This window comes from Ranitomeya variabilis, chromosome 1 (assembly GCF_051348905.1).
Source record: "Ranitomeya variabilis isolate aRanVar5 chromosome 1, aRanVar5.hap1, whole genome shotgun sequence".
NCBI lineage: Eukaryota > Metazoa > Chordata > Amphibia > Anura > Dendrobatidae > Ranitomeya > Ranitomeya variabilis.
The window spans coordinates 905,503,542-905,528,653 of record NC_135232.1 but is presented as its reverse complement, the minus strand read 5'-3'; positions in this window follow the sequence as shown (position 1 = coordinate 905,528,653).

The following is a 25,112-nucleotide window of genomic DNA, read 5'->3' as shown; positions in this document are numbered from 1 at the left end:
ACGACGCACAAAAAAATGTTACATGTAACGTTTTTTTTGTGCCGACGGTCCGTCAAAACACGACGCATCCGTCGCACGATGTATGCAACATGTGGCAATACGTCGCAATGCGTCGCTAATGCAAGTCAATGGAGAAAAAATGCATCCTGCAAGCACTTTTGCAGGATGCGTTTTTTCTCCAAAACGACGCATTGCGACGGAGGCCAAACGACGCTAGTGTGAAAGTAGCCTAACTGGACTGATAAAATACTGTAAGTTTGCAAAAGAGATATACACAGTTAAAAATATTCATTGTTTTTAAACTTTTTTTCTATTTTTTTCTTGGGACTAGAAAGCACATTGCTTTTTACTGAAAATGATTTCAGCTTTTTTTTCTTCAAAAATATTGGGCTGATAAATAACTGTATTTATAATGGTATTATATGATCATGAAACATTGTACCGTATATATTTCTTACCTGTATCATGTCATTAGTAGAGATTTTTTTTCTCCTTTGCATTAAATATGAATTATACAATTGTATCAACACTTGCTTAAATGTGTTTGTAACTAGAGTTGAGCAAATTTTAAAATTCAGTTCCGATTGTGATCGGCGGCAAATATTGTTTTTGCAATATTCACCGATCACAGCCTAACGTTATTGGAGTCAATGGGAGTAGAAATGAACTAATATGTTCGGAACCAATCATCAAACAAACTCGGCATGAATAGGGTACCAATATGGCACGAATATGGCAAATTCAGATTCGGCGACCGATTCCAAACATATTCACTCAACTCTACTTGTAACACCATATGATTAGAGATGAGCGAATATGTTCGGAAAACAAATAACTTTATTTCAACCGCAAAAAAATTTAAAAAACAATGATTTTTCATTCCTTCTCTCCAGCGAACGCTGCTGGGGAGAAGAAATGAATGGCGGCTTCAGCACCCAAAGCAGGGGACAGCGCTTACTGTAGCACTGTCTCCTGCACGGTCCGTGTGGTACCCAGTCGGCACACGGGCGGCACACGGCTGCCGCACGTGTGCCACACTGATGTGCCACGTGAGCACACGGACACAGATAACTCCGGTACCGATTTTTCCGGTACCGGAATTATCTGGACGTGTGAGACTGGCCTTAAGAGGTGATGTCAGTCTCACTTACCTGTGTGACCAGTAGAAGCGCCACTGCAGCGCTAAACAGCTGTCGTTCATTCCACTCCTGCTGCCATTGCCGATGTTTTAAAGTATTGGAATAAAGAAGTTTTTTAACCGGTGAGTGCCATCCGTTCCTTTCAATTTTTGTATATAATGAAATTTGCTCACCTGATTAGGATGAGATAAAGGCATACAGGCTGGCGGCTGCTGCAGATTCACAGGTCATCCACGACCAAAAAAACCATATATTCAAAGGGAATTTGTAGTTATACTCCGCGCTGCCGCAAGGATAAATTCAGGAAAAATATAAAGGATTCTCAGTGGTTTATTCTATGTGTTTCGGGGATCTCATAACCCCCTTCACCAGGAAATACCACACCTTGATATTTTTCCTGAATTTATCCTTGCGGCAGCATGGAGAATAACTACAAATTCCCTTTGAATATATGGTTCATTGAAAGAATGACACAGACTCCTTTAATAAATCTTAATTAAACCATTTTTACTGCAACATCCATTCCAGTGACGCCATTGTCTCCTGCAAGAGACTTAAAATAAAAAAAACAACAATATTCCTCACGTTTCCGTGGAGGACATGATAATCCATTTGTCCTGCGATGGGTCAAGCTGTGCTACATCTAGATGGCAGGCTGCTGTATTAAATCGGCAAATATTGCAAATTTGGCGATCGTGAGCTGAACCGAATATTGAAATATTCGCTCATCTCTACATATGATGGCTTAAAAAAAGTTCCAGGAGGAACTGAAACGTTGCTGTAATCACATGGCTTAATAAAGGCACAGCTTTTTCTTTTTACTTGAATCTTGAGAGGGCTGCAATTTTTTGCATCATATCTAAAAGTAGATTTTATTGAAGTCCCTGGATTTGCACCCTTTGCTACTATGGTGCTGCTTCAGCTTCCCTATATTTCCTTTACCTACATTTTTTTTATTTTATTTTTTTTTTCCGCTTCTGATCAGCTAGCACATTGTCTACTTATTCTAATTTCAGCTTTTTTTCTGTAAAATGTTGTGCTGGCTTGCTGCTTTCTTGTGCATTATAAATAAAGAAAAATGTGTAATTGTAATTCAAATGCTCCGGGACAAATGACAGTTACACCATACCACCGATCAGTAACACTGAGTCTGATCCTGCTGCTGGCACCTTTCCTATCTCTCTCTCTCTTCAAATCAATTGAAACTCTGTATTATTTGCAGACGACTACACTCATCTTCACTGCTGTACTCGAACAACTATCTGGAGTATTTGTCCAATCTTTCAGGGCTCTTTCTTCCTATCTCTATTGCTGGGCTATGAGCTCTAACTGCTCACCATTCTAAGCCATCCTAAAATGACTGCTGAATTCCCTGCCTCATCTTTTAAACAGGATATGGTAGTCCCTCTTGATTGGCTGAGCTATATCATGTGATGTGATTGCTGCAAGGCATTATGGGAAGCCTGGGCAGTGGCGCTTGAGATCATGTGGCTGATGCAATCTTTTGCAATTTGGTAACAGATTTTTTTTGGCAACATACACATTCACACAAAGCAAATTGGTAGTATTTTCCATGACCGGCATATTTCATAACATTTTGCACTAATTGGATTCACATAAAATTGATTTGCTCATCTGTGTTTATTACCCAAAACAAAGGCAATAAAGACCCAATAATGAAGATAAAGAAGGCAGAGCAAGAAATACATGACCTAAGCATGAGAAACAATGGCCTGCATTAGATAGATAAAATACTCTGAATAAAATTAAACTAGTAAATAAAATAATAGTATTTTGTTTTGGTGAGTCAGTGTGGATATTCCTATTTTAAGTGACTGAAATGATCTTTGTTTCAAGCATTCAAACCCTCAACATAAAACCACCACTCCCAGTTTGGCACAGAGTGGTACTTTCTGCAAGGAAGCCTGTCGCCAAGGGACAGATTGAGTTACTGAAGCTTTTACACTTCATTTTAATTTATTGTGCTCCAAAACGCAAGGGGCCAGAAAAATGGACTTCTCAGCAGATGTCCTCTGCATCTTAAGAAAAATATGTATCTTGGAATTAGTTACTGCTACTGTCACAGCTATTTAGGAAAAATCTGAAAAATTCCAGTCAAGTGAATCACCCTTTAAAATGCAGTAGAGCGCAGTCTGCGTATTAAAGCAATACACATTTATTTACTGAGATAATGCAACATCTCCCATAATATAACACAAGCAGAAAGATGCATGAATATTGCTGACCAGTCATATAATCACATTATAATTTCACTAGAGTTGGATTGTGTAGATATGAAATGAACTTACACCCTGCACTGGTTTTTAGTTGGTACTGACTATACAATACAGATGTAGAGTATTGGTTGACGTGGTTGGGTATTTGCAGGAAGGATTAGCTTCACATGTACAAATCTCAGTTTCTACCCTTTTCACCCTTAACCCCTTCATGACTGGAGGCATTTTCGTTTTTGCGTTTTCGTTTTTTGCTCCCCTTCTTCCCAGAGCCGTAACTTTTTTACTTTTTGGTCAATATGGCCATGTGAGGGCTTGTATTTTGCGGGATGAGTTGTACTTTTGTAGGACACCATTAGATTTTACATATCGTGTACTAGAAAATGGGAAAAAATTCTAACTGCAGTGAAATTGCAAAAAATGTGCAATTCCACAATTGTTTTTTGTTTTACTTTTTTACTATCTTCACTAAATGCTAAATCTGACCTGTCATTATGATTCTCCAGGTCATTATGAGTTCATAGACATGAAACGTGTCTAGGTTCTTTTTTTATCTAAGAGGTGAAAAAAATTCCAAAGTTTGTTAAAAAAAAAATTGTGCCATTTTCGAATACCTGTAGTGTCTCAATTTTTCGTCATCTCAGGATGGGTCAGGACTTATTTTTTGCGTGCCAAGCTGACGTTTTTAATGATACCATTTTGGTCCAGATTTGATCTTTTGATAGCCCGCTATTGCATTTTAATAAAAATTCTGGCGTTTTGACTTTTTTTCTCACTACGCCGTTTAGCGATCGGGTTAATTCATTTTTTTTTATTGATAGATTGGGCGATTCTGAACATGGCGATACCAAATATGTGTATGTTTTTTTTATTGTTTTACTTTAAATGGGGCAAAAGGGGGGTGATTTGAACTTTTATATATATTTTTTTTGTACATTTTTAAAAACATTTTTTTAACTTTTGGCATGCTTCAATAGTCTCCAGGGAGACTAGAAGCTGCCATAACCCAATTGGCTCTGCTACATACAGGTGATGATCAGTTCGCCTGTATGTAGCAGAATTGCTGACTTGCTATGAGCACCGACCACCAGGCGGTGCTCATAGCAATCCGGCAGTGACAACCACGGAGGTCTGCTGGAGACTTCTGGTTGTCATGCCAACCCATCGGCGACCGATCTTGAGACATGGACGCTGACTGGTGGGATTTCTGCCGCACTTGCTGGAAGCGTGTGTTAAATGCCACTGTCAGAGGGAGGCTGTCCGACATAGACTTATTATTACCCCCCTTATCGGAAAGTGGTTTAAAGGGAGCCTCTCACATAAAAAAACGCTTTTAACCTGCAGATATGGTGTTGATCTGCTGGTTAGTAGCATTCTGAACCTGCCAGGAGCCTGTATTCTGCAGGTTTAGTCACCGCTCTGTGTATGAAAAGTGGCGGCTGTAACCGCGGCCCCAGGACTGACTGACAGCCGGTCCTAATGCTGAGCTGTTGTCAGTCAGAGCCAGGGATGTAGTTACAGGCACCGCTCACTGTACACAGAGCTGTGACTGAACCCGCGCCATGACTGAATGCATACTGGCAAGGCATGGTACTCCATTACTGAATACCAAACACTGCCGGGGGCATGTACATGACAGGTGTCATTTAATAAATTTGGTGCATTTTATATGGCATATCATTCATCTAGAATGACATTCTAAAAACCAGTTGTCATCAATTGGCTACATAGAAATAAAAAAAAAAAACAGATTAGACATGCCTCACAACATCAGGAAGTTGTTTATATTTTTCCCCTTTTTTATCCATTTTGGCTGCAGATTTGACATAAAATCAAAATTCTCTGATTCTGTACTTATTACGCAATAGCATGCTTTACATTTTTTCCCAATAGTAGAGTATAGTGAACGATGCACCAAAAAACACATTTCAACAGCGTCTTAAATCGCACAGTGGGCATGAGTTCTCATGAAATCACATCCACTTTGCTTGAGCTGTTAAATGTAGCAGATGATTTTCTGTCCCCAAAAATGCATTGGAAAAATTGCAGTATTTACGCAACGTGGGAACACAGCCTTATATGTGCCAACTGCATAAAATGAAAACGAAATATCATCTGTAAGTTGAATCCCCTGAGTTAAACTTCTTTCCTTTCCAAGTTAACACTTTTATTTAGAAACCTCAGTAATATTTAACTATAGAAAAAGTGATTACAGCAATTAATATATTAATATGCACTTTAATAATGATGAACTTGCCGTGCTAATATTACAACATCATGCGTTTAAAGATTGTTTGATCAAGCTTGATTTGCACGGTGTGCACAGTACGTAATTTCAGACGCAACTTATATAATAACTATGTTTGCTCGTTGTTAGTTTTTCATTTCCTGTACGGTCTGCTAACATCGCCGAACTTTTATCATCTGTTTTGTTTCAATAAAATTGTTCATTCTATATACTTCTTGTTTGGAGGAACTTTTTTTTTCTCTCCTGTAAGTTTTTATGTGGTGATAAGCCAGCAAGACACATCTCCCTAAATAACTGGGCAGATTTGTTGTGCCTGGATCTGGGGACTGTGGGACATCTCTTGTGGTACCATTCAATGGTGGTAATAATAGTTGCCAGAACTGCATAGCATTAATGATTTGGGCTGATGAAATGTAGAGCCGAAAGCAAAGGCTGTATCATTTGCTAAATATGACAAATAAGCATAACTTTTTTATAAAATTGAATGTTCAGCGATCTGCCCAATGCAGTGTCACAAAATAGTATAGAATATGATGCAATATTTTAATATTATATATAATATATATATATATATATATATATATATATATATATATATATATTACACTGCTCAAAAAAATAAAGGGAACACTTAAACAACAGAATATAACTCCAAGTAAATCAAACTTCTGTGAAATCAAACTGTCCACTTAGGAAGCAAAACTGTTTGACAATCAATTTCACATGCTGTTTTGCAAATGGAATAGACAACAGATGGAAATTATTGGCCATTATCAAGACACACTCAATAAAGGAATTGGTTCTGCAGGTGGGGACCACAGACCACATCTGAGTACCAATGCTTCAATGCTTTCTGGCTGATGTTTTGGTCACTTTTGAATGTTGGTTGTGCTTTTACACTCGTGGTAGCATGAGACGGACTCTACAACTCACACAAGTGGCTCAGGTAGTGCAGTTCATCTAGGATGGCACATCAATGCGTGTGTCCAGAGGCTGGAGGCGCTACCAGGAGACAGGCCAGTACACCAGGAGATGTGGAGGGGGCCATAGGAGGGCAACAACCCAGCAGCAGGACCGCTACCTTAGCCTTTGTGCAAGGAGAAACAGGAGGAGCACTGCCAGAGCCCTGCAAAATGACCTCCAGCAGGCCACAAACGCTTGGCATTTGCCAAAAAACACCAGGATTGGCAAATTCGACACTGGCACCCTGTGATCTTCACAGATGAATGCAGGTTCACACTGAGCACATGTGACAGACACGACAGAGACTGGAGATGCTGTGGAGAGCGATCTGCTGCCTGCAACATCCTTCAGCATGACCGGTTTGGCAGTGGGTCAATAATGGTGTGTGGTGGCATTTCTTTGGAGGGCCGCACAACCCTCCATGTTCTCGCCAGAGGTAGCCTGACTACCATTAGGTACCAAGATGAGATCATCAGACCCCTTGTGAGACCATATGCTGGTGTGGTTGGCCCTGGGTTCCTCCTAATGCAAAACAATGCCAGACCTCTTGTGGCTGGAGTGTGTCAGCAGTTCCTGAAGGCATTGAAGCTATGGACTGGCCCACCCGTTCCCCAGACCTGAATCCAATTGAACACATCTGGGACATCATGTCTCGTACCATCCACCAACGTCACGTTGAACCACACACTGTTCAGGAGTTGGCAAATGCTCTAGCCCATGTCTGGGAGGAGCATACCCAGGCATTGTAGGGAGGTCATACAGGCACGTGGAGGCCACACACACTACTGAGGATCATTTCCTTGTCATGAGGCATTTCCACTGAAGTTGGATCAGCCTGTAACTTCATTTCCCACTTTGATTTTGAGCATCATTCCAACTCCAGACCTCCGTGGGATATTAGTTGTCATGTATGTTGATCAGTTTTAGGTTTTATTGTTCTCAACACATTTCACTATGTAATGAATAAAAATTTACAACTGGAATATTTCATTCAATGATATCTAGGATGTACGATTTTAGTGTTCCCTTTATTTTATATGTATATAAAATGAAAAAATATATACAAGTATAAACATAATAACATTTCCAATGACAGCACTATAGAATCAATGGTGCTATACAAATAATAATAATAATAATATATATACATATACATATAAACTTATATATGTGTGTGTATATATACATATATACTAGATGGTGGCCCAATTCTAACGCATCGGGTATTCTAGAATATGTATGCATAGTGTATAGTACAGCCCACGCAGTACATTGCACAGCCACGCAGTACATTGTGCGCAGCCCACGCAGTACATTGTGCAGCCCATGCAGTACATTGCGCAGCCCACGCAGTACATTGCGCAGCCCACGCAGTACATTGGGCAGCCAACGCAGTACATTGTGCAGCCCACGCAGTACATTGCGCAGCCCACGTAGTACATTGCGCAGCCCACGTGGTACATTGCGCAGCCCACGTAGTACATTGCGCAGCCCACGTAGTACATTGCGCAGCCCACGTAGTATATTGCGCAGCCCACGTAGTATATTGCGCAGCCCACGTTGTACATTGCGCAGCCCACGTTTTACATTGCGCAGCCCACGTTGTATATTGCGCAGCCCACGTTGTATATTGCACAGCCCACGTATATTGCACAGCCCACGTTGTATATTGCGCAGCCCACGTTGTATATTGCGCAGCCCACGTAGTTTATAGCACAGTCCATGTAGTATTGTCAGGACACTGAACATTTTTTATTACCTTTTTGTGCATTACTGCCCTTTTCCAAGATGGTGTCATTAGTCTCAGGTGCACTGTGTCTTCCTGCTATAAAACTCCCCCCAGCCTTTAGTCTGTGCTAGAGTATTCTGCCTTGCATCCAGCTCCTGACCTCTGGTGACTCCCTGGCTATATACCTGCTCCTGTGAACCTGTGGGGTTATCCTGCTACTCTAATCTGAGTTCCTGCTGCATACACCAGTTCCAGTAATCATTCTTCATCTGCTGCTCGTGTTTACTTCCATCTGCATTTGCTGGACATGTAAGCTGTTTCTGCTCTGCAAAAACCTGAGACTATTACCCAGGCCTCCCTGGTTGAGCTAAGATATTATTTGAACTGCCTTATAAGCATATCTATCTGTGTTGTGGACTAAGCAAGGACTTATTCGTGTCAAGTATCCTCAAGAATAATTGTGCTTCATAGACTTTCTGCGTGATTGCATTTTCCTCTGAAGTTTCCTATAGACTGCTGAGCTGCATTTGATATTTGCACCAAGTGTTGTGGACTTGAGTTTCTGTCTGCACCTGTTTGAATCACCGTGTGATAATATAGACTTTACCACTTATAAAACTGTGTCCTGTAGTTGTCTTGTTCCACGCGAAGAGTCTCCTGAGTTATCCCCTATAATTATTACAGGTATATTGCCCAGCCCATGTAGTATATTGCCCAGCCATGTAGTATATTGCCCAGCCCACGTTGTATATTGCGCAGCCCAAGTTGTATATTGCCCAGCCACGTAGTATATTGCCCAGCCACGTAGCATATTGCCCAGCCCATGTAGTATATTGCCCAGCCCATGTAGTATATAGCAATGTGGGCATGATATCCCTGTTAAAAAAAAGAAATAAAATAAAAAATAGTTATATACTCACCTTCTGGAGCCCCCGGATCCAAGCGAAGTGGTTCCCGACGCTGCTCGTGCGCTCCGGTCTCAAGAGTGCATTGCGGTCTCGCGAGACCGCTACGTCATCATCTCGCGAGATCGCAGCATGGACCGGTTACCGGAGCGTCACGAGCGGGAAAGGCCTGTTGTCGATCCGGGGGCCGACGGACGGTGAGTATATAATGATTTTTTATTTTTTTAATTATTTTTAACATTAGATCGTTTTACTATTCATGCTGAATAGGCAGCATGAATAGTAAAAAGTTGGTCACACAGGGTTAATAGCGGCGGTAACGGAGTGCATTACACCGCGGCATAACGCGGTCCGTTACCGCTGCCATTAACCCTGTGTGAGGGCAGACTGGAGGGGAGTACGGAGCGGGCACTGACTGCAGGGAGGAACGGACTGTGCACTGTTATGACCCCAATGGCAGAGGGTCTCAAAAGTACATACCAAGTCTGCAAACATAAAAAACCAGCTCATAGGGCAGTGGTAACTGGGCTAACCGTATATCTAATCCTAGCACCACAAATAGCAGCAGCCGGGGAACGTGCCTACGTTGGTTCTAGACGTCTCGCGCCAGCCGGAGAACTAACTAACCCTAGAAGGGAAAAGATAGACCTTTCTTGCCTCCAGAGAAACGACCCCAAAAGTTGGATACAAGCCCCCCACAAATAATAACGGTGAGGTAAGGAGAAAAGACAAACGTAAGAATGAACTAGATATTTAGCAAAGAGAGGCCCACTGACTAATAGCAGAATATAGTAAGATGACTTATACGGTCAGCAAAAATGCTATCAAAATTTCCACGCTGGATATTCAAGAACCCCCGAACCGTCTAACGGCCCGGGGGGAGAATACCAGCCCCCTAGAGCTTCCAGCAAAATCAGGAATCACATTTAGTACAAGCTGGACAGAAAATAAGAGCCATACAAATAACCAAAAAACAAGGAAGCACGACTTAGCTTAATTTTGCAAGAACCAGGATCAGCAGACAGGAGTAAACAGAAAGGATCTGATTACAACGATGCCAGGCACTGGACTGAGAAACCAGGAAGCTTATATAGCAACACCCCTGGACTAACGACCCAGGTGGGTGCCAAACTGAGAAAGACAATCCCAGAGTCATATCACCAGTGACCACAAGAGGGAGCCAAAAAAGTCTAATTCACAACAGTGCCCATCGCTGATTGGTCATGGCTGTTTTGCCATGACCAATCAGCGACTTGGGTTCCATGACAGACAGAGGCCGCGACCAATGAATATCCGTGACAGAAAGAAAGACAGACAGACAGACAGAAGGACAGACAGAAAGATGGAAGTGACCCTTAGACAATTATATAATAGATATATATATATATTCTACATTAATACATACAATCTACTATATAATCATCTAATTCTGTCTGTTTGTTTGTAACGGAAATCCCGCGTTGCTGATTGGTCGTGCCAGCCGCCCGCGACCAATCAGCAACAGGCGCATTTCTGTCAGTCACAGTGCCACGTAGTTCAGTCACGTTTACTGAATAAGTTCTGTCAGTCACAGTGCCACATACTGTAGTTCACTCACATTTACTGAACAGGTTCTGTCACAAATATATTAGTGTCGATGTACTTCTTTCGTCCGATGATTTATTTAAATACAGTTAGATATTCATGTAATGGTTTATATATTTTGATGATCCGTTTAATAATTTTGTTCAGTTGTATTAAGTTTTATGAGCAATAAAATTTAATGATAATGTATATATTTTACCCGGAAAATCCTGTATATTCATTGCATTATTCTTAAATCTTCATAAATAAACTACATACATATTCTAGAATACCCGATGCGTTAGAATCGGGCCACCATCTAGTATGTATATAACTGTTTTTTTGTGAATTGCGCAATAACTAGCCGACTTTGAGGAAAAGGGACTTTCATTTAACCCCTTCATCATACCTCCCAACCGTCCCGGATCCCGCGGGACTGTCCTGATTTTGACAGTCAGCCCCGGGATCCCGGACGGGACATTAGTTGCCCTTCATTACGTGCCTAGGGCGGGGACAATGCAGCAGGGGGCGGCATCTGAATAAGGTTTGTGTCTGTTTTTTTTTTTTTTTAATAAAAGCTGTGTCTCACCTCCCGACCGACCCCGCCCCCGTGCAGCGCTGCCACGCTGAGGGATAGAGCCAGCAGCAATCAAGATGAAAGGTCGGCGACTCACTCCCTCCTGTGTGTGCACGGAGCTCCGGCTTCTCCTGCTCTTATCTGCTATCCCGGCAGAGAAGGAGAGACGGGGGAGGTGCAGGGACAGTGCAGAGCTGTGAGCAGGAAAAACTGAAGAGCTGCACATGGACATTAGCCGCCCCTGCACTACAGAGGAGATTGTGTGATGTGTGTGTGTGTGAGCTGTGTGATGCTGCATGTGTGTGTGTGTGTGTATGAGGTATCTGGTGTGTATGTGATGGCTGCGTGTGTCTGTGATGGCTGCGTGTGTGTGATGGCTGCGTGTGTGTCTGTGATGGCTGCGTGTGTGTCTGTGATGGCTGCGTGTGTGTCTGTGATGGCTGCGTGTGTGTCTGTGATGGCTGCGTGTGTGTGTGATGGCTGCGTGTGTGTGATGGCTGCGTGTGTGTGTGATGGCTGCGTGTGTGTGATGGCTGCGTGTGTGTGTGATGGCTGTGTGTGTGTGATGGCTGCGTGTGTGTGTGATGGCTGCGTGTGTGTGTGTGATGGCTGCGTGTGTGTGTGATGGCTGCGTGTGGGTGATGGCTGCGTGTGTGATGCATTTGTGTCAAAGCTGCATGTGTTTGTGAGCTGCGTTTGTGATGCTGCATGTGTATGTGTGATACTGCGTGTGTGTGTGTGATGGCTGCGTGTGTGTGATGGCTGCGTGTGTGTGTGATCACTGCGTGTGTGTGTGATGGCTGCGTGTGTGTGTGTGATGGCTGCGTGTGTGTGATGGCTGCATGTGTGTGTGATGGCTGCGTGTGTGATGCATTTGTGTCAAAGCTGCATGTGTTTGTGAGCTGCGTTTGTGATGCTGCATGTGTATGTGTGATACTGCGTGTGTGTGTGTGATGCTGCATGTGTGTGAGCTGCGTGTGTGAGCCGTGTGTGTGAGCTGTGTGTGTGAGCTGTGTGCGTGTGTGTGAGCGTGGGTGTGAGCTGCGTGCCTGTATGTCATTATACAGTATGGAGAACTGTGGCCATTATACAGTATGGAGCATCATGTGCAGCCAGTATACAGTATGGAGCATCATGTGCAGTCATTATACAGTATGGAGCATCATGTGCAGCCAGTATACAGTATGGAGCATCACGTGCAGTCATTATACAGTATGGAGCATCATGTGCGGTCATTATACAGTATGCAGCATCATGTGCGGTCATTATACAGTATGGAGCATCATGTGCGGTCATTATACAGTATGGAGCATCATGTGCGGTCATCATACAGTATGGAGCATCATGTGTGGTCATTATACAGTATGGAGCATCATGTGCGGTCATTATACAGTATGGAGCATCATGTGCGGTCATTATACAGTATGGAGCATCATGTGTGGCCATTATACAGTATGCAGCATCATGTGCGGTCATTATACAGTATGGAGCATCATGTGTGGCCATTATACAGTATGGAGCATCATGTGCGGTCATCATACAGTATGGAGCATCATGTGTGGTCATTATACAGTATGGAGCATCATGTGCGGTCATTATACAGTATGGAGCATCATGTGCGGTCATTATACAGTATGGAGCATCATGTGTGGCCATTATACAGTATGCAGCATCATGTGTGGCCATTATACAGTATGCAGCATCATGTGCAGTCATTATACAGTATGGAGCATCATGTGCGGTCATTATACAATATGGAGCATCATGTGCAGTCATTATACAGTATGGAGCATCATGTGCGGTCATTATACAGTATGGAGCATCATGTGTGGCCATTATACAGTATGCAGCATCATGTGCGGTCATTATACAGTATGGAGCATCATGTGCGGTCATTATACAATATGGAGCATCATGTGCAGTCATTATACAGTATGGAGCATCATGTGCGGTCATTATACAGTATGGAGCATCATGTGTGGCCATTATACAGTATGCAGCATCATGTGCAGTCATCATACAGTATGGAGCATCATGTGTGGTCATTATACAGTATGGAGCATCATGTGCGGCCATTATACAGTATGGAGCATCATGTGCGGCCATTATACAGTATGCAGCATCATGTGCGGTCATTATACAGTATGGAGCATCATGTGCGGTCATTATACAATATGGAGCATCATGTGCAGTCATTATACAGTATGGAGCATCATGTGCGGTCATTATACAGTATGGAGCATCATGTGTGGCCATTATACAGTATGCAGCATCATGTGCAGTCATTATACAGTATGGAGCATCATGTGCGGTCATTATACAATATGGAGCATCATGTGCAGTCATTATACAGTATGGAGCATCATGTGCGGTCATTATACAGTATGGAGCATCATGTGTGGCCATTATACAGTATGCAGCATCATGTGCAGTCATCATACAGTATGGAGCATCATGTGTGGTCATTATACAGTATGGAGCATCATGTGCGGCCATTATACAGTATGGAGCATCATGTGCGGCCATTATACAGTATGCAGCATCATGTGCGGTCATTATACAGTATGGAGCATCATGTGCGGTCATTATACAATATGGAGCATCATGTGCAGTCATTATACAGTATGGAGCATCATGTGCGGTCATTATACAGTATGGAGCATCATGTGTGGCCATTATACAGTATGCAGCATCATGTGCAGTCATTATACAGTATGGAGCATCATGTGCGGTCATTATACAATATGGAGCATCATGTGCAGTCATTATACAGTATGGAGCATCATGTGCGGTCATTATACAGTATGGAGCATCATGTGTGGCCATTATACAGTATGCAGCATCATGTGCAGTCATCATACAGTATGGAGCATCATGTGTGGTCATTATACAGTATGGAGCATCATGTGCGGCCATTATACAGTATGGAGCATCATGTGCGGCCATTATACAGTATGCAGCATCATGTGCGGTCATTATACAGTATGGAGCGTCATGTGCAGCCAGTATACAGTATGGAGCATCATGTGTGGTCATCGTACAGTATGGAGCATCATGTGTGGCCATTATACAGTATGGGGCACTGTGTGGCCATATTTTTTTGTTTATAATTATTGTATATGAAACAGTGTGATCGGCAGTGCTAAATGGGTGTGGTTGGGACGTGGATATGGGTGTGACTAATTATGAATGGGTGTGGTCAGAGGCGTGGCTTAAAATTTGCCGCGGCGCGCTTTGCGCGCCGCAAACTTTGTCCCTCTTTCTCATCTTCAAAGGTTGGGAGGTATGCCTTCATGATTCCTGTGAAAACATGTTGTTTATTATGAAATCAGCACTTTGTGAGAATGGAGTTCTTGAAAAAGGATACTTATTGTTCATACAAATACAGTATATGGGATTTCAATTTGCAGTGGCTGAAAATCCCTTCTTAAGGTCTCTAGGCTAAAGAGATTTTGAACAACTAGATGCACTATTAACTATTCTATCGGCCAACTACAATCTACACTGAGAATCTACACTGAGAATCTAACATCAACCACGTGCTCATTTCACCTAGAACCCATGAAAGAACATGAAGAAAATGATAAAAGGCGCAATATAATGTAAGTACCCGCACTAGTATATGCAATTGCTTTTCTTAATTCTTTTACTTATTCTACCATATTCATTAGATGCATAAACATTCTTAGCTGCATCTGCATGATAATCTTTTCCCTATATTAATGATATTTTTTAATTTCATTTGTATTAATATATTTGCTGTAAAATTCATTTCTCTAAATGAACATAATGCTCATCTTTGATACTATATTACAACGTCAATGTTTTTAGGGTAGGAATATTATTGTACTTTATAAACCAATGTCACAAAAATAATCTTTAAGTATGCTCCATTTGCAATGCCTCAAAAAAAGGATATAAAATGAAAAATTCTGAATTTTGCTATTGTAACTATTATAGCAATCATGTACAAAAATATAGAAAATACCATCTGGATGTAGTAAAAAACTTGCATGTATGCATGTAAATTTTAAATGGCAAGAATAGCTTGGTCAGGAGTCAAAAATATCAGAACCCTGATGGAAACTTGATGAACTAGGAGGATCCACCACCATTTGTTGAGGTGCGCTCAAAAACATATCCATTTTACCAGTAATGCTTTTCACGTTAAACCACTATTTGCTGTTGTAATTTGACACACTTTTGTATACTTAAAAATGTTGCAGTTGTTGTATATTGTACATCAGATAGATACAGTTTACCATATATACTCGAGTATAAGCTTAGTTTTTCAGTCCATTTTTGTGTGCAGAAAACACCCTCCTCGGCTTATACTCGAGTCATTGTCTCAGAAGACGGCGTGGGAGGGGGGAGCAGGGGAGCAGCGGTAAGAATATTAAAGAAATAACTGTCAGTGAATTTTAATTTCTCTTATAGCGTGCACAGTGTCTTCCAGCAGCTGCCAGGCTGTTAAGAGTGCCCGCTACTTAAGAGCTTTGAATATTCACCTCTCTCCACTCCCATAGGCGTGGAGTGGAGTGAATATTCATTACGTTAATGAGCGTGGATACATGATTACCCAGCAGCTGAAGCTGAGGGCACCGGAACAAGATGCAGCATGGGGAAGGTAAGTAGGATTTTTTTTATGCTTTTCTCATAGGGGCCATGCATAAAATTATAGGGATGAGGAGCCATGCATACAAGGATAGGGATAAAGAGCCTTGCATATCAGGATATTGACGAGGAGCCATGCAGAAAAGGATGGGGATAAGGAGCCATGCAGAAAAGGATGGGGATAAGGAGCCATGCAGACAAGGATGGGGATAAGAAGCCATGCAGACAAGGATGGGGATAAGGAGCCATGCAGACAAGGATGGGGATGAGGAGCCATGCATATAAGGATGTGGAAGAGGAACCATGCAGACAAGGATGGGGATAAGGAGTCATGCAGACAAGGATGGGGATAAGGAGCCATGCAGACAAGTATGGGGATGAGGAGCCATGCAGACAAGGATGCGGATGAGGAGCCATGCATACAAGGATGGGAATGAGGAACCAAGCATATTAGAATAGGGATGAAGAGACTATGCATTCCAGGACAAGGATGAGGGGGCAATGCATACCTGGCTTATACTTGAGTGTTTCCAGTTTTTGTGGCAAAATTAGATGCCTTAGCTTATACTAGGGTCGGCTTATACACTAGTATATACGGTACTTATTATTTGGAAGGGTTAATAACATGAAAGCTACATTCCAAAAGTATGGTCTCCACATACAATTCTTATAATGATCAATTGCTGCAGAGTAAGCCTGAAAATTATGCATGTCAGAGATCACGTTCACTCAGTCGGCGCCATTATAGTCTATAGTCCCATCGCCGCATACGTGCAAATCACGTTTTGCAGGGGGGTTCAGCGTTAAGACCCAATGGGTCCCCTAAATGGATGCCAAAACGCAATGTGAAAGCACCCTAAGTGAGAGAAATAAATGGATAGGAGGTGACAGTTGATACTGATAAGATTCTACATAGAGGAGGACAAGGAGGTGGAAGACAATGGAGCTAAAGCTCCTTCCACCTCTTCTCTCCCATCTACATAGAATTTCATTAGCAGTAACTGTCATCTCCTAGCTCAGTAATATTAAAATTAGTGATGAGCGAATATACTCGGTACTCGAGACTTCCCGAGCATGCTCAGGTGTCCTTTGAGTATTTGTAAGTACTCGGAGATTTAGTTTTCAGTGCCGCAGATGAATGATTTACATCTGTTAGCCAGCATAAGTACATGTGGGGGTTGCCTGATTGCTAGGGAATCCCCAAATGTAATCAAGCTGGCTAAGAGATGTAAATCATTCAGCTGCGGCGCTGAAAACTAAATCTCCGAGTACTTACAAATACTCGGAGGACACCCGGGCATGCTCGGGAAATCTCGAGTACCAAGTATATTCGCTCATCACTAATAACAATCTATTTTCACTGAATGCAAATTTTACCAGAGAATTGAGAATTTCGAAAATTAATGATCAATTTTGTCAAAGAAAGAAGCAGATTTCTCTGATAAGATTTATTGTAAAGTTGCTTATTTTCATGTGTACTATTGATTTCTGAAATAAAAATTGTAACAACAGTTACTCTTTAAGGATATGTTGATAAAATTCTATAAGTACACTTGTCCCTTCATTTGAGTCCCTGCTCCAATATTAGCTATTGGATAAATGACACATCACATGTTGGGGAAAGCAGCTCAGTGGCACATCAGCACCATTCATAACATTTAGGCTTCTTAATTTGTGTACTTGTATAGGGATGTGTTGCTAGGGTGCAGTAAGATTTAGTCCAGGATTTTTTTGACATTTTATTTTTTGCCATACAGTTAAATGTTGTTCACTCTCCATTCCTGATGATGATCAGGTGAGGTGTTCCCTCCTATAGCCTCACTTTATTAGTCATATTATTTTTTGGACTTTGACTTCCTTCTATTGATGATAGATTCAGCTATTGATGATAGATACTAAAGGTGCTATTAACACAAAATTCTCACCAGATGTAGGTAACAACCCATCCCGTCCGCACAGGCAAAGAAATCAAACCATACATATCCATAAATTAAGTTATGTGTAATAATGAGAAATGACACAAGGAAAAAGTATTGAACTTGTGAGGAAAGAGTGGTGTAAAAAACATAGAAAGTAATTAAACCAGCTGAAATTTATCAGTAATTAGAAAGCAATCCTGCCACTTAGTGAAATATAATATCACCTGGTTTAACTGATAGCTTATAAAAAGATGAAAACAGGAAACATGATGGGTAAAACCAGTGAACTCTCTCAAGACCTTTGCAACCTTATTGTTGCAAAACATACTGATGGCATTAATTATAAAAAAAACTTCTAACTTACTGAAAGCTCCAGTGAGCACTGTTGTGGCCATAATCTGGAAGTGTAAAGAACATCATTTCAACATATATTGGCCATGACCAGGTGCTCCCTGCAAGATTTCAGACAGAGGAGTGAAAAGAGTTATCAAAAAAGTTGTCCGAGAGCCAAGGAAATATAGTTGTCTCAAAGAAAACCATAAGTAATGCACTCAACCTTCATGACCTGTATGCATGCTCACGACGCAAGACTCCATTGCTGAACAAAAAGCATGTTCAAGCACATTTAAAGTTTTCTCAACAACATTTGGACAAACCTGTGAAATAATGGGAGTGTATAGTCTGGTCAGATGAGACCAAAATTGAACTCTTTGGATGCCATAATACACACCATGCTAAAACATGATATCAACAGTGAAGTTTGGAGGTGGGCAAATCATGGTGTGGGTCTATTTTTGAGCCCTCAAAACCATCAGGATTTGAAGAGTGTTTGTGTGGAAGAATGAGCAAGAATCACACCTGAGCAATCGACTAGTTTCTCCATACAAGAGGCGTCTTGAAGCTGTCATCACCAACAAATGCCTTTGTACAAAATATTAAATAAATTTCAGTAAGCATTTTCAATACATTTTTCCTGTGTCATTTCTCATTATTACACATAATTAAATCAATAGACATTTATTGTTGATTTTTATGCTTGTTAGGATTGGATGGGTTGCTATCGACATCTGGTAAGAATTTTATGCAAATGGCACCTTTAGAAATATATTTACTTGGAAAATTGGTGACATATTCAGTACTTATTTCACCCACTGTATATATATTTAAGCCATTCGGCCCAGTTACATTGATAGCGGTTTTAGGAGTGTTCAAAGAGCAAAGGCAGCATGGAGAGAAAAAATAAAGCAAAACATTCGTACTACTACCGCTCCACCAGACTGGAAGTGATGATATCTTGATCACTAGTGACCTGATTCCTGAGGCCACTAATTGGCTGCAGAGGCCACTGACTGTAGCTCAGGAAGTCATTGCTTGCAACCTGGTGTAGACGGTTACCTTCTTTTCTTTCTCCAAGCTGGCTTACCCCTTTGAAGTTTAGAAATATAATGGTAAATTGTACTGAAAGGAAAAAAAGTGAATTACAAAATGAAGAGAGAAATATAAGGCCAATGTGTGTTTACAAGTGTCCAAAGTATATTGAATAGAGTTCATGATTATTTTATAAAATTTATCTGTAGTACAATACTGTAAAATATTTTTATTGTCGTTTTGCATTCATTGCTATGCTGAATAGAAATGGTGTTGCTATTTGTAGAATAATTCATGGTTAGACAATTATTTGGGTGCAGATTTATATGATTTACCTAATTGTAATATTAGATAACAATACTAATTGTATATATCACATAAGGCTTAAGTCAGACGTCTGTATTTCATGAGCTATACATATGCTTATGCGGCTTTATTTTGGGGTCACTAGACTCCTGGTCAGTGTGAGCATTGAAATATGTATATGAACCGTGAAAAATGGACGACTGATTACAGGCTAAACTGTGTAACTGTTGATTGAATACTTTTAACATAAATGGTAGAATGTTTCCAAGACTAATAATGCCAGTAATAGTGTGATACTTTGCAGGAGATGTCTCTATGTCTCCTATCAAGCTTTGTTTATGGGAGATTAATTATTCTCCACAACTACGTGCAGCATGTTAAGAACAGTATAATTGCCGGGATTAAGTGATTTTGCTCAAGGGTGTGGAAGTTGCATTATTACCAGTCACTTTATCGGACAGGTTAACAGATCATTGAAAAACTCCAGTGAGGTGCAAAGCCCTCCAAACTGTAGGAGGAACTGAATCATAATAAACTATGTTATTTTTGTCTTTTCTGTACTGGTGACTATACAATAGCCGGAATGTCAGAAGTTCGAGAAAACCCCTTGTTTTCCCAAACAGTAAACCACGTATATGAGTGTTTCTGCTTTCCTAATTCTATGTATTATTCTGTCAGTGGTTTGTATGTGGATGTAATGGTTCCTTGAGTTTATTTCTGAGTATACTCTGTTTGAAAATATCCTTTTAGCTTAGCATAACAAACTGGATTAATTGAGTAAAATAGAAAGTACTATTGATCTGATAACAAAATACAATGTGATCCTTGTATATAAACCACAGGATGGCTTTTATTCTCACTACGTGCAAAATCAACAACGATGACATTATTATGCAATGAGACAGACTGGGGAATTAAGGGATAGTTTTTGAATGAATGTTTTGAAATTTGAAATCAATGGCTTCACTGAATTCTTCCCAGGCATTCCATAGGAGGCAAATAAATTTGTACGAATCTTAATACTGGAAAGCTTGCAATTGCTCAAAAAATACATGTGGGTGTGAAGAGAGAGAAAACTCCACTGACTATAACTGCTTGCTCTCAACAGGAGAGAAAGAAACTTGCTGACCATAAGAACTTACACTCTACAAGAGAGACTCTGCCATACAAACTGTGCTCCTTTGGGAGCTGTTTATCAGTGATTGCCCAGGTACTGATCGTCACTGTACAAGGTATGATAATCCATAAGATGTCATAGCTGTAGGGCATTTTGATGAAGCCCGCGTGGCCATGCAAAAAGACATTAGCCCACTCTCTGATGCTTAAGCAGTGTGGGAAGTGGTGTCGGCAGTTTTGTTTGCAAACTGTGAATCAATTCTCAAGGTATTCAAATTTGTGTGACACTGCAAATTCTAGGAAATTCAACTCAAAGTTGATACTCTGTGGGTTCATTAGCTTATCTAAAGTTTTGATGCACAATGATGATTTCAAGGACAAAAAGATTCAAACAAGTTCAGATACATTAGAAGTGATGGGTCCAATTCAGTAATTATTTAGATTTTTAAAAATCTTTTCACTGTAATCCACAGTAGAGTTTGAGCATTACATGCTTGAAACAAAATTGTCTACCCACAACTTTAGAAAGGTGCCCTATTTTCAGGGTTTTGTTTGAAATTATGTCCAATTTGCCTTTTTTTCTCTGTTTTTTTTGTGTCTTTCCAATACATACAAAGGAAATTGTTGTGCACATGGTTGTGCCACTGTCCAGGGAGAGCCTATAGGGGCATAACTAAGTGAACAACTGGTTCTTCACTGGAGCCCGTGATGGTGTGGTTAGACTTGAGCCCAGGTGGGGCCCAAAGGGGCAGAGAAGAAGGACTGACAAGGAACTGGACTACAGGGGAAGTTGTGTCTGGTAGACAGAACAAAAAGGAACCCTCAGCTGTGTTGGCAGCAGGATGAAACAATAAAGGTGAGTATCCAGCAACAGGTCAGAGAGAGCATGATTAAAAACAAAAAAGTATTATAATTTCATTAAAAGGGAGAAAAAAATAGGTGCAGTCGCAAGTAACTGTGCCCTGTTATTCAAGTAGATCTGATAAGTTTCGAACTAGGTTGCTCTTATTCATAGTCTGGCATGGTTCACTACTAAGTAAATGTCCTAAATAGTAAAGAAAAAGGAAATGATGTAACAAACAAAAGGGAGGGGCATGGAAAGAAAGAAGAAAACAATAAATATAAAATACTCAGTAAACCCTCAGTGTATGTACATGAGGTCTATAGTTATATTCATACCCTTTGGTGTTCTAGAGTCTAACTTAAAAATCCACATAGCTTCTTTTTGATGTAGAATGCGAGTTCTATCATCTCCAAGTTTGGGTGGGGGATCTTTATGAACAGTATTAACTCTAAGAGTGTTGACATCACCTTGATGGTGATTTAAAAAGTGCTAAGATGTACCTGACAAGCTGCTGGTTGCATTGTTCTTGTCAGCATAAATATGTTTGGAGATGCATCTCCGTAGCGTTCTTGTAGTACAGCCAACATATTGAATATTACACTTGGTGCATGTAATGGCATACACTATATAGCTGCTGCCACAATTGATAAATCAGTACTATACTATGTAAGAAAAGATATAATGGTTTTAGTATTAAACATATACATGCATAATCTGCATTTTGTCCACATTTATAGGACCCAGTGATTGATAACCAATATCTCCCGTTTGCACCATTTTTTTTAAACTTTATTTGTGTGGTCACTAGGGGAAACATAATTTCCAATAGTTGTACCATGTTTAGAGACAAATTTACACCCTTTAGGAAAAATATTTTTAAGTGCTTCATCCGCATATAAAATGGGTAAATTTCTCTTTATAATGTTCACATTCTGTTCATTTATTCTAATAATTGGCGCTATATTGGATAGAGAAAAGTACTGGTTTGTAATCCTTGTAGCCTGTGTCTTTCTTATTACATTTGTGAGATAAATAATCATCCCTGGTTTTTTCATTAACAATTTTTGTTAGCTCCATTTAAAATATGATCAGAATAATAGTGTTTGCAGAAACGTGAATCAATATTTGAACATTCTGTTATATAGTTGTGCTCAAAAGTTTACATTCCTCAGTGGAACTTATTCTTTCTTGGCCTATAGTATGAATTATAACACCAAAACTTTTTCTCCACTCATGGTTAGTGGTTGTGTGAAGCCATTTCTTGACAAACTACTGTGTTTTCTCTTTTTAAATCATAATGACAACCCAAAGCATCCAAATGACCCTGATCAAAAGTTCACATATCCCCTTAACACCATGTATTTCCCCCGCTAACATCATTGACACCTTGAAGTCTTTTGTGGTAGTTGTGGATGAGGTTTTTCTCAGATGGTAAAGCTGCCCACTCTTTTTGGCAAAAAGCCTCCAGTTCCTGAAAATTCCTGGGCTGTCTAGCATGAACTGCGCGCTTGAAATCTCCCCAGAGTGGCTCAATTATATTGCGGTCAGGAGACTGAGATGGCCACTTCTGAACCTTTACTTTGTTCTGCTGTAGCCAATTTATTTGCATTTTGCAGTGAGAAATAAGTATTTGATCCCTCTGGCAAACAAGACTTAATACTTGATGGCAAACCCTTGCTGGCAAGCACAGCAGTCAAACATTTTTTGTAGTTAATGATGAGGTTTGTGCACGTGTCAGGAGGAATTTTGGTCCACTCCTCTTTGCAGATCATCTCTAAATCATTAACATTTTGAGGCTTGACAACTCGGAGCTTCAACTTCCTCCATAAGTTTTCTATGGGATTAAGGTCTAGCTAGCCAGTCTGAAAGACCCAGCCACAACCCATTTTTAATGTCCTGACAGAGGGAAGGAGGTGGTCACTCAGGATTTTACAGTACATTATGTTTCCACCTCCATGCTTGACAGTGGGGATGGTGTTCTTTGGGTCAAACGCAGCATTTCTCTTCCTCCAAACATAACGAGTTGAGTTAATGCCAAGGAGCTAAATTTTTGTCTCATCTGCCCACAGCACCTTTTCCCAATCACTCACAGAATCATCCAGGTGTTCATTGGTAAACTTCAGACGGGCCTGTACATGTGCCTTCTTGAGCCGGGGGACCTTGTGGGCACTGCAGGATTTTAAACCTTTATGGCGTAATATGTTAGCAATGGTTTTCTTGGTAACTGTGGTCCCAGATGCCTTGAGATCATGAACAAGTTCCCCCATGTAGATTGCGGCTGATCTCTTACCTTCCTCATAATCAAGGATACCCCACGAGGTGAGATATTGCATGGTGCCCCAGATCGATGTCGATTGACAGTCATTTTATATTTCTTCCATTTTGTTAATATTGCACCAACAGTTGTCTCCTTGTCACCCAGCATCTTACCTATGGTCTTGTAGCCCATTCCAGCTTTGTGCAGGTCTATGGCTTTGTCCCTGAGATCCTTAGAAAGTTTTTTGGTCTTCCCCATGTTGTAGACGTTAGAGTCTGACTGATTAATTAAGTCTGTGGACATGAGTCTTTTATAAAGGTGACTATGAAAGACAGCTGTCTTTGATACAGGTAATGGGTTGATTACGAGCGTCTAACTGGTCTGCAGGAGCCAGAACTCTTAATGGTTGGTAGGGTATCAAATACTTATTTCTCATTACAAAATGCAAATAAATGTATATAATGTATACAATGTAATTTTCTGGATTTTATTTTTGATATTGTATCTCTCAATGTTAAAATTAACCTACCCTTAAAATTATAGACTGTTCATGTTTTTGTCAGTGGGCAAACTTACAAAATCAGCAAGGGATCAAATACTTATTTCCCCCACTGTAACTCTCTGATTTAAGGGCACAAAAATTAAAGTATGAAAATTGCAACATTTTTCAAGATTTTTGCCAAATTTCCATTTTTTCATAAATAAACGCAAGCCATATCGAAGAAATTCTACTACTAACATGAAGTACAATATGTCATGAAAAAAACAGTCTCAGAATTAGTGGGATCCATTGAAGCGTTCCAAAGCTATAACCTCAAAGTGTCAGTGGTAAGAATTGTAAAAATTGGTTTGGTCATTAAGATCAAAATTGGCTCTGTCACTAAGGGGTTAAAGGCCCTTGTGCTAACAGAAATGTATAGGTAAACATATTTGCTTTGTTACTTTAGTCACAAATTCAAATGTCTTTATAGAAAGTTTTACGCTTAGCTGCCCAGTGAAGAGGCTGCTTTGCATACTTTTAGTTGTGGCTTTGCCACTGTTTGCAAAAACTGTTTATTTTTCCAGGAAGAGTGACACAGGCATAAGAAGCTGGATATTCATCTAACTTGTAAAAAAATGGTTTCTTCAAACATGATTTGTGGGGGATGGAAATATGCCATTCCATATCACTTCATACACCCACGCAATATGATTAATGCAAGCAGAAAAAAGACAGAAACTAGACATGGATGAGTCAGATGTTTTCATAACATTGTTGTTAACTAGCTATCCCCATTAGTCTATCATTGCACCATGTTTTCATTTGTCAACTCCAAATTACAAACTAGGT